General features: G+C 36.0%; 1 long non-coding RNA gene across 1 annotated transcript; it reads left to right on the forward strand.

Moving 5' to 3' along the window:
- LOC113047089 (uncharacterized) lies at positions 1-7,868 on the forward strand. Its single transcript, XR_003276203.1, has 3 exons — positions 1-583; positions 1,732-1,801; positions 7,436-7,868. It is a non-coding gene; the product is annotated as an uncharacterized LOC113047089 (long non-coding RNA).
- The last annotated feature ends 3,184 nt before the right edge of the window (positions 7,869-11,052 follow it).

Below are 11,052 nucleotides of genomic sequence, written 5' to 3' on the forward strand. Positions count from 1 at the left end.
ATGACAACGGAGACTTTCTTTTCAAGTTTTTTTTTTCAGTTGGTTGGGACAACTGAGGAAACGCTCAACAAAAAGGTTAGTATTGTTTCTGTAATTATTTTATTTAAAAATGAGATATTTTCAAATGCGGTCACTTATTAACAGCAACCTAACACGAACCAGTGTTGCAAATTGAGTGAGTTGTGAGGACAATATTCTTATTACTTTTTTTGTCAAGGCCTGAGGTAATGTTATAATTGTTACTGCCGTCATCATTATGACAACTTCAACGGGGTGAATAAAGTTTACATTGACTGATATTTAGTGACAGAAACAAAATAAGCTTTTTTTAATGCTCCTCTGCCTCTTTAATGTAAATTAGCTAAGCAGGAGGACTCTGTGGAAACTTTACGTTAACAGCAAACCCTCTTGACGTACGAAAAGAAAACGTGAGGCAACACTAAAGATGGAGGTTTTATAATAGTATTTTGAAGGGAATATTTCGTTTTCATTTAAAGTTTTTTGCTGTTAGAACCGCGGAGCGTCGGAGGTTTGGAGTTGCTTGGAGTTCTTTACTGGTGGTTACCGTCATCTGAAGAAACTGGTAAGCTAACAACAATTAAATGAGGAAAAGCTGGTGATTATTATACCAATGTTGACTCTTATATTAAAACGTTAACATTATCTGAAAACTGTCATTTCTATCTTTAACATACTGTTTAAAAAGCAGCAGTCAAGATGGTTGCGCAGTTTTGTGTGCGAACACTGCAAGTTATCTGTGCGAACGCAATACAGATTTTACCACCGTATATCATAATGCATTGGAACCTGGCTAATATTAGGTTCAATTGTGGTTTGCCGACTTTTCCTTGTAGTTTTCAGATTCTGTCTGCACTAAAGTCACACATGCTTCGTAAGCACACACAACCAAATAAGGTTAACTGCAGTCCCTCTCAAACGGATGCTGTGATTTGTCAGGTTGCGGGATGCGAGCATACTGTACATCCCCAGATTTTCATAGCTTCTGCGACCATTTAAAATGTCATATACGAGATGAGAAAAAGTTACCTGCCCCTTTCCCAACTGTGAAAAACATTTTCATGTAAAATCAACTTTTCACATCTCACATAAGCAGAAAAGCAGCCTCATTTTTTCAAAACTGAGCGATGAATTAAGAAAGCAAAATATGCCATCACCAGATATTGATAACATCATAGATGGTCTTAATAAAAATAATCTTCTGATGTTGTAATGAGGGAGTATTTAGGTCTGATGACACTCAGAAGACATTTCAAGAGGAATTTTAATTATGTGGCACCTGAACAGGTGTATCTAGGTAAAAATTCCAAAGGAAAGGACTGCTTTTTGCAGGACGTTCCAGTAGTAAAGGAGACCCTCAATGCACTTTTGAGCCATGAGTCAGTCAAAGCACAGTACATTGATGCAAAGACACACCGATCAGATGACCCACATTTCCTGGAGGATGTAAGAGATGGCAGGATTATAGTTTCTTAATACATTTATAAAAGACAATTACTGTTTTTGTATTCATATGTCATGCATTTGAGGTACACTTTAATTTTCATCATCATTTATGATAAAACTTCTATTTTGCAAGATAGGCAGACATAGATATCACAAAGTGACATATGCTTATAAAACACATTGAGAATTATTTTAAAACAAGATGCAAGTATGTTCTCTATATGTAATTAATTTCTCCCAACCTTTTGTTAATTGCTCTACTTTTAGGTCACTGCAACTCCAGCAGATGCAGAGAGAAGCCTCTCTCTGCCCAGTACCCCAAGACTGATTGCACTTGGTAAGTCTATTAAAATGCTTTTTTTAATTGATGCTATGGTGGTCAACATCTACCAGCAGACAGATACCCGAGAGCTGACTGAACGTCTGCTCTTGTGTCAACACAACATGCATGCGTCGCGGTGCTCTTGGGAACAAGCGTTGAAGATTAATATTTTGTAAATAAAGTGGTTAATTATGTTTAATTATTTTAGGCAGAAGCCAATCCAACCCGGCTGTACATCACAAGAACAGTACTGTATGTATTTGAAATAATCTTTTATAGCATTGTTTTTACTGTCTCCTTTGATCAATTCAGTGAAATAATTTTAATTTGACACTGCAAAAGACTTTAGTGTAGTAGTCAGTGTTGGGCAAGTTACTTTTAAAAAGTAATTAGTTACAGTTACTAGTTACTTCTTCCAAAAAGTAACTAAATTAGTAACTCAGTTACAAATTTTTAAAGTAACTAGTTACTTAAGAAAGTAACTATTGCGTTACTTTCAAGTAAAATTAAATTTTAAATGCTCAAACGTGACCCCACCTCTACCCCTCTTTAAAGGAACTTAAAATACATGTGCATGTTCAATTATTTATGATAAATCTCAATATTATAATGAAATGGACACTTAATACAATACATTATTAACAGAAACATGAAACATTGTACACACATCTAAAAAAAAAAGTTGCTGTGGGACAAAGTGAGACTAGCCTCCAATCAAATGGCATGTATGTAGATATTATGTTTATATAGTGGATCAATGCAAATAACACGATAGATTTTTGGGAACTTTTGATATTTCCTTTTATTGTTTCTTTAATTTCTTGAAGGAAAAAGTAATGTATATACTTCTATTTAGAGAAGGCTACTTGTGGATTATTTGGGCTCGTCGCCATACCTGTCTCTCGTTGACTGACTGGCTTGTGTTGTTCGTTGTGTGTCCTGTCCTGTCCGATGATGGGTCGTTCGCGAATGAGCGTTAGTGATGATGGATCGACTCGTTCGCGAATGAGCTTTTGATGAGTCGTTCGCGATTAGCGAATGAGCCGACTCTAAGAGCCGGCTTTTTTAGTTGAACTTCGGGAGCTGGCTCGCATATCTGAAGAGCCAACTCTATTTTTTCAAATTTAGCCTATAGAAATTAAATAATTATGTAATAAAAATTGAAATATTATAGTCAAAGTCATTTAAAGAGCCCTTTGTGAGCCAAAGAGCCGGCTCTTTTCAGTGAGCTGAGTCAAAAGAGCCGAATTCCCATCACTACTATGCGTGCTTTCGAAAACCCGCCCAACTCTACCTCTGATTGGCTTACAATGAAATTTTACTCTACCTCAGCCAATCGTCAGCATTTATGCGCTTGTCTCGTGCTCTGCCCACTAACCAAGGAAGAACAGTAAAAAAAAGTATTTGCCTCTCGCTCAGAGATCTAGTTGGTCTGATGAAAAAAAAAAAAACAGCTTCATCATCAGTTATAGTAACGCGCCGCATTTTTTGGCAGTAACGGTAACGGCGTTATTAAGATGAGAAGAGTAATCAATTAGATTACTCGTTACTGGAAAAAGTAATGCCGTTAGTAACGCCGTTATTTATAACGCCGTTATTCCCATCACTGGTAGTAGTCATACGTCTTTCTCTAGCACATTTTAAACAAGTAAAATATCCATTTTTAACTTTACATACACATCTTCAGAACACAGTTTAAGATACAGTATTGTTCAAAATAACAGCAGTACAACGTGACTAACCAGAATAGTCAAGGTTTTTAGTATATTTTTTATTGCTACGTGGCAAACAAGTTACCAGTAGGTTCAGTAGATTGTCAGAAAACAAACAAGACCCAGCATTCATGATATGCACGCTCTTAAGGCTGTGCAATTGGGCAATTAGTTGAAAGGGGTGTGTTCAAAAAAATAGCTGTGTCTACCTTTGACTGTACAAACTCAAAACTATTTTGTACAAACTTTTTTTTTTTTCTGGGATTTAGCAATCCTGTGAATCACTAAACTAATATTTAGTTGTATGACCACAGTTTTTTAAAACTGCTTGACATCTGTGTGGCATGGAGTCAACCAACTTGTGGCACCTCTCAGCTGTTATTCCACTCCATGATTCTTTAACAACATTCCACAATTCATTCACATTTCTTGGTTTTGCTTCAGAAACAGCATTTTTGATATCACCCCACAAGTTCTCAATTGGATTAAGGTCTGGAGATTGGGCTGGCCACTCCATAACATTAATTTTGTTGGTTTGGAACCAAGACTTTGCTGCACCTCCATGCTTCACTGTCTTCACTGTGTACTGTGGCTTGAATTCAGAGTTTGGGGGTCGTCTCACAAACTGCCTGTGGCCCTTGGACCCAAAAAGAACAATTTTACTCTCATCAGTCCACAAAATGTTCCTCCATTTCTCTTTAGGCCAGTTGATGTGTTCTTTGTGAAATTGTAACCTCTTCTGCACATGCCTTTTTTTTTAACAGAGGGACTTTGCGGGGGATTCTTGAAAATAGATTAGCTTCACACAGACGTCTTCTAACTGTCACAGTACTTACAGGTAACTCCAGACTGTCTTTGATCATCCTGGAGGTGATCATTGGCTGAGCCTTTGCCATTCTGGTTATTCTTCTATCCATTTTGATGGTTATCTTCCGTTTTCTTCCACGTCTCTCTGGTTTTGCTCTCCATTTTAAGGCATTGGAGATCATTTTAGCTGAACAGCCTATCATTTTTAGCACCTCTTTATAGGTTTTCCCCTCTCTAATGAACTTTTTAATCAAAGTACGCTGTTCTTCTGAACAATGTCTTGAACGACCCATTTTCCTCAGCTTTCAAATGCATGTTCAACAAGTGTTGGCTTCATCCTTAAATAGGGGCCACCTGATTCACACCTGTTTCTTCACAAAATTGATGACCTCAGTGATTGAATGCCACACTGCTATTTTTTTGAACACACCCCTTTCAACTAATTCAACTAATTGCCCAATTGCACAGCCTTAAGAGCGTGCATATCATGAATGCTGGGTCTCATTTGTTTTCTGAGAATCTACTGAACCTACTGGTAACTTGTTTGCCACGTAGCAATAAAAAAAATATACGAAAAACCTTGATTATTCTGGTTAGTCACATTGTACTGCTATTATTTTGAACAATACTGTATTTTAGATTTAGTCCGAGAGCTTTCTGTCCCTCCATTGAAGCTGTGTGTACGGTATACTGTCCATGTCCAGAAAGGTAAGAAAAACATCATCAAAGTAGTCCATGTGACATCAGAGGGTCAGTTAGAATTTTTTGAAGCATTGAAAATACATTTTGGTCCAAAAATAACAAAAAATACGAATTTATTCAGCATTGTCTTCTCTTCCGTGTCTGTTGTGAGAGAGTTCAAAACATAGCATTTTGTCATATCCGGTTCACAAACAAATCACTCAATGTAACCGGATCTTCTTAATCCAGTTCACCAAATCAAACTCAATCATTTTAAACGGTTCGCGTCTCCAATACACATTAATCCACTAATGACTTAAGCTGTTTACTTTTTTAATGTGGCTTACACTTCCTCTGAGTTCAAACAAACCAATATCCCGGAATAATGCATGCACAATACATTGTCTGAACTGCTGTGAAGATGAACACAGAGCCGGATCACCAGTAGTTCTTTCGGCGTTTAGCACAGTGTGGATCCGCGAATGAGGCAAATTGAGCGTCTGGCGCGATTTGCGCGAGTGATTTAAGGGTGAGCGCACGTAGAGAGAAAGATAATTCTGATTAGTCCTGAGGATATATCGCGTTTAGGCTAAAAATAGGTTCAGCGCTTTTCACGGTTTGGAAAGAACCTGCATCTTGCAGTACATTTTAAACATGGAAATATAGCGCAAACTTTTTTTATGGCATTTATCGCGTTTTTGAAAAGAGCTCTTCATATATAAATTTTGACTTGACTGACTTATAAGGTTGCCACCCGTCCCTTAAAATACCGAATCGTCCCATATTTGAGAATAAAATAGCGCGTCACGTTTTGAATCAATACTGGACGTGATTTGTCCCATATTTTCGGAGTTGTCTTCAATGCAGCATCTCATGCAAATCATCCCACCCGCATTCTGTCAAGACTCGTCCTATTCTGCCACTGATTGGCTAATACTCGCTGCCATCGTTGGATTGGTTTGTTTCAGGTTCACGGCCAATCAGAGTCAGTAGAGGGTGGGTCTCTTGGCAGAGAGTCGATTTGAAAGAATGGCTGCTCCAGATTATTATTTTTTTTACTTTTTTTAAAGTGTTACCGATTTTGTTTATTATGGTTAAGGTGTACAGTCAGACACATAAGCATTATTTTAATAAGAGATAAGAGAGATATATTTGATAATAAAAATACAGTGCCTATGTGAAGCAAATAAACAGCTTACCTAATTTAAATGTTTGCATTCTTCAATAGGCTAAAGTAAAATTAAGAATAGACTATATAAAATAGATTAATTTACCAATAATAAAAAGAAAATAACACGCCACTTTATACAATTACTAAAGTTCATTAGCAATTAATATTTTTATGAAAACATTTTTTAAGTTGTGATTTACCCCGACTGGCATGTCATCAGACCTGTGGTCATCGGGCCCCAAAGGGGTGTCCCCCCCAGGCATCCCTTATTTTTCTGTATTGAAGGTGGCAACCCTACTGACTTACTAGCTTACGATTTAAGATACAAACTCTCTTCAATACAAAAACATTCCCTGTGTGAGTTCCTTTAACACGAATATCCACTCGATTGCTAATGTGACATTGATTTATACGACAGTTCAACAAACGAAAGGTATTAATATTAAGTGATGTTCATTTTAAACACAGTAATAGTCAGTATTTTTCGCTACAAAAAATAGCTCCAACGAAAGCTACTGCAGAACAGCACCACACAGCAAGTGATTGTGAATGAATCTGCGGCTTTGAATAAATTATGAGAGTCAATAATTCAATGATTCATTCATAATTACAGCCATTTGCTTCCTTACTGAATGAATTAATGCCTCACAAATAAAGATAGTGACATGTCGCGACGTACTGGGGGTTTTAATTTAATATTTTAAAGCCTCACTTTGTTTTTACCACCATTGCATATTTCTCTATTGATTTTTTTTTATTTTTTATTTAAAGCATTATTTATTTTCTAAAATTAATTGTAAATGTAAAAAAAGCAAATATTAGGAGCAAATATTGTCCCTTACTGAAAAAGGTGTAACTGCAGAGAGGGGTTATGCAGATGGATGTTAAAAGCCTCAGGGGGTACAACTCTAAAAAGTTTTAGAACCAGTGGCCTAGAGACAACACATCCCAGCATAAACATTCCCAATAAATTATCTAAATTCACAAACCACTGTTAATTTAAACAGAAAAACAAAAATAGACTACTATGTTTGATTTGGCATGGCAGAAAGCATGCAAAGAGCTGTCTCTTTATAACCACTAAAAAAGTGTCGCTCGTTTTAATTGCAACCTCACAAGTATCATTTTAATCTGTTCATAATCTGTCTACAATGTATAATTAATTATTTATTTATATAGTACATATTGCTTTTATTAACATAAAACTGCATACAGCACTATGTTATGACTGTTGGGAAATCAGTGGTTTGATAAATGTGTTTTTTATTGTGCTTGCAGGTTCATTCTGAGAATAAACCCTGATGGCACCAAATCAAAGATCAGCCGGGCATCTGGAAAAAGGAGTGCAGAGAAAAATCGCCAGCCTGAATCCCCTTTGTGGCATCTTTCATCAGAGAGCTTGTTGAATTCGATTGGCCAAATTATTGAAAGAAAACACGACTAAAACATGTTTTTACTGTTTGATTTGTTCTACTTTTCAGAATGTTTACATTTTTAGCCATGTTACAAATACACAGGATGAATTCAAACACATTTTTAGAATGTACTTTTTAAAGTAAATGTTAAATAATGAAATAGTTAAACAATGAAACAGCACATTTTAATGACAAATGTTTATGAGAACTTATGAATTTTTTGGGGAGTAAAAAACTTAGTTTACAGCTAGTGACTAGTTACACCTGTTGTTAATTTCATTAATTGGTTTGTCTTTTTATACTCTGTGTTTGGTTTGTTGCTTTGTTTTCTGAGTATTTTGAGTTCTATCTTAAATAAAACTTTGACTGCTGCGATTAGATCTGTTTCATCAACTTTATTGCAACCTTACCTGTGACATGTAGATTCAAATTTAATTAATTTTGTAATAAAAGCAAATTAAGCCAAACTCAAATCTACAAAAACGTATAATTGAGTAATATGAAATCAATTCTAGTACTGTAAATAAAAACACAGTACTTGTACTGTAAAGGAAAAACACAGTACTCATACTGTAAATAATAATACAATATACAGTATTATTACTGCACGTTAAAATACAGTACTTGTACTGTAAATATTAATACAGTATGCATTATTATTTCTGTAAATAGAAATTACAGTAATGATACTGTAAACTATTTTACAGTAAGTTACTGGCATCCAGCTGCCAGTAAGTTACTGTAATATTTACAGCAACCTTTTTACAGTGTAGCTCTTCGGCTGCCAGCACCAGCTCCTCGACACATCGTACAGTTTGGTCATCAATGCCACTGTGGGGTACAAAAAAGTTAGTTTACACAATTCAAGCAAGTCATGCTGAACAGCCACGTTGATTATTTGCTATTATCTATATTTTTGGTTTTCATGACCTAAGGACTTTTTGGTTTCACACTCATCCCTTTTCTGCAGAAGTGGTTATAAAACCAGCTCCTTAACCACAGTCGCAAAAAAACTTGTTTGGTAATGCTTTACAATAAGGTTAATTTATTAAACATTAATTAATGTATTAACTAACATGAACTAACAATGAGCAATACATTTGTTAATATTTGTTAGTTAATAGAAATAAAGCTGTTCATTTTTTGTTCATGTTAGTTCACAGTGCATTAACTAATGTTAGCAAGATTTTTATAAAGTATTAGTAAATGTTGAAATTAGCATTAACAAAGATGAATAAATGCTTTATAAGTGCACTTCATTATTAATTAATGTTAACTAATGTAGTTAACTAATGTTAACTAATGAACCTTATTTGTAAAGTGTTACCACTTGTTTTAAATCTGACCCAAAACCTGCTCAAGCTCATCCTCCAAAAAAAAAGAAAAAAAAATCCTAGAACGCAACAAACTTACTAAATAAGGTTATTAAAATTAAACCTACCAGAATAATAAATAAAAAAAAAACAGGCGAGCCCCCAATTTGTTACAACCCCGGCTCACAAAGGAGGAGGATTCAACTCAGGTTTACAAAGATTAACATACATTTATTTAAACCAACACAAAACAAAAAGAATAGTGTGGCAGGAGAAGCACCTACACTGGTGTCTGGGCGGACAGGCCTAAATAGGTTGGGCTACTAGCCAGGTGCTCCCAATCTCCTTAAATGCCTGCAGTGAGAAACACACAGACAGCACACAGTACACAGGCCCAACACAAAGAGCACTTGGGGCCGTCACACCTTTTAACCAGTTTATTTGTATTCAGCATACTTTAAAATAACTTAATTTGATAATGCCTAATCAACTTAAATTTATCTCTGTTGCTGGATGGTTTTTGACAGAATTGATTGGTCTTTGTGAATTTGCTTATATGTTGAAAAGGGTTTATTGACTTGAAATTAAAAATTTAAATGTATACATGTGGAGACTCTGGAGTATTTACTCTGCAGTGCCTTTTGTGTTGAAAGAAGTTAGTCTTGAATTCTGTAATAGATGAAGGCTTTTATAAACAGTATGCTTGTTACCTTGTGTCAGGGAAAGGAACAGGACCCAACTGCGGTAGAATGAATGAGGCGTTTTATTGAGTTACTCAGAGGACTTAATCCATTGGAGCATGAGAGAGTCAGCGCTCTGCATGTACAGCCAGCTCGAAGATCCCTACGGCGACCGCCGCACAGCAGGGAGGAACAGGTGGCAGATCAGCGCTGGAGAGCCGAAGCGTCCGAAGGCAATGCACAGGTGAGTCGAGACAGCCGCCTGGTTGATGAGGACTACTGAGTACGAAAGGCAAGCAGGGAAAAAAAAAAAAAAAAAAAACAGCAGGCCGACTAGATAGAGAAAAGATACAAAAACCGAAGTCAGGCAAACTAAGACAAGCAACTAGAAGCTTACTCTAGCAACGCTTACGGACTGACACAAGATAGCAAACACAAGGGTAAGATAAAGGGAAGATAATCAGAGTAAGACAGGGTGCAGGTGAGGGAGAAAACGTTAACAGGGATAACAAGAGGGGCGGAGAAAACATAGCGAGAATAGTGAAACACCTGGAGAGCCAGCATAACCCAAATCATGTGCTCCAGGACAGAAAAGGCCTCAGCCCCCACTGAGATCATGACACCTTGTCCTTCTTCTCTTCCGTCTCATCAAATCCTGGTAGGCACTGTCACAGAGGGCAACAATCTTCAGAGCATTCTGCTTCCAGAGCAAGAGTCCTAAAGAGCAGATGTTGGGGATGAAATTACATTTTTCGTTTTTGGATTCAGAACCGAAAACGGGAGAACGGCTCTTTTTTTACCGTTTCTTTGTTTTTGGTTTGAAAAGACAAATGAAAAACAGGTTGTTTCTCGTTATTTTGTTTTGTGTTTCAAACGAAAAAACAAACTATCAAAACGTACACGGACCCCCCTTTCGCTTTCTCTTTCTCATAGAGGCGGGTGACGAACAGAGGACACAAGAACGGGGGTCAAGATTTTGAGACCCTCACTCTCAGGAGCGGATTTTAGCCGAAAAATAACTAGTAATATAGATTTGATGTGATTATGCATTAGTTAACTGTATTTGACTGAATTCAATTGCCCAAACAGTTAATTTACCTAATAATAATAATAATAATTATTATTATTATTATTATTATTATTTTGCTCAGAATTTTTTTTTTTTAAATCAGGAAGCATTATAATGTACAGAAAGAAAAAAATTTATACTTCATTTGATAGATCATACATCATAAAATTAACATATGTTCTCCTTTTTTTCTGCACAGAATAATTGAATTTGATTAAGCAATATTTAATCATATTAAATCAGAAGTCAGAAAAAATGTATCGAAGTGGTTTCTGGTTTCTTAACAATGGCATGACTGTTTTATCTGTTAGAAAGCCCTCTCATGTATAACTCTTTCATTGATAGTTATTTTTAGCTCTTTACTGGATAACATGAATATTTAAATACCTCTGTCATTTATTATTGACGTGCTTGCAAA

Source organism: Carassius auratus, chromosome 28, assembly GCF_003368295.1.
Source record: "Carassius auratus strain Wakin chromosome 28, ASM336829v1, whole genome shotgun sequence".
In the NCBI taxonomy this organism is placed as follows: domain Eukaryota; kingdom Metazoa; phylum Chordata; class Actinopteri; order Cypriniformes; family Cyprinidae; genus Carassius; species Carassius auratus.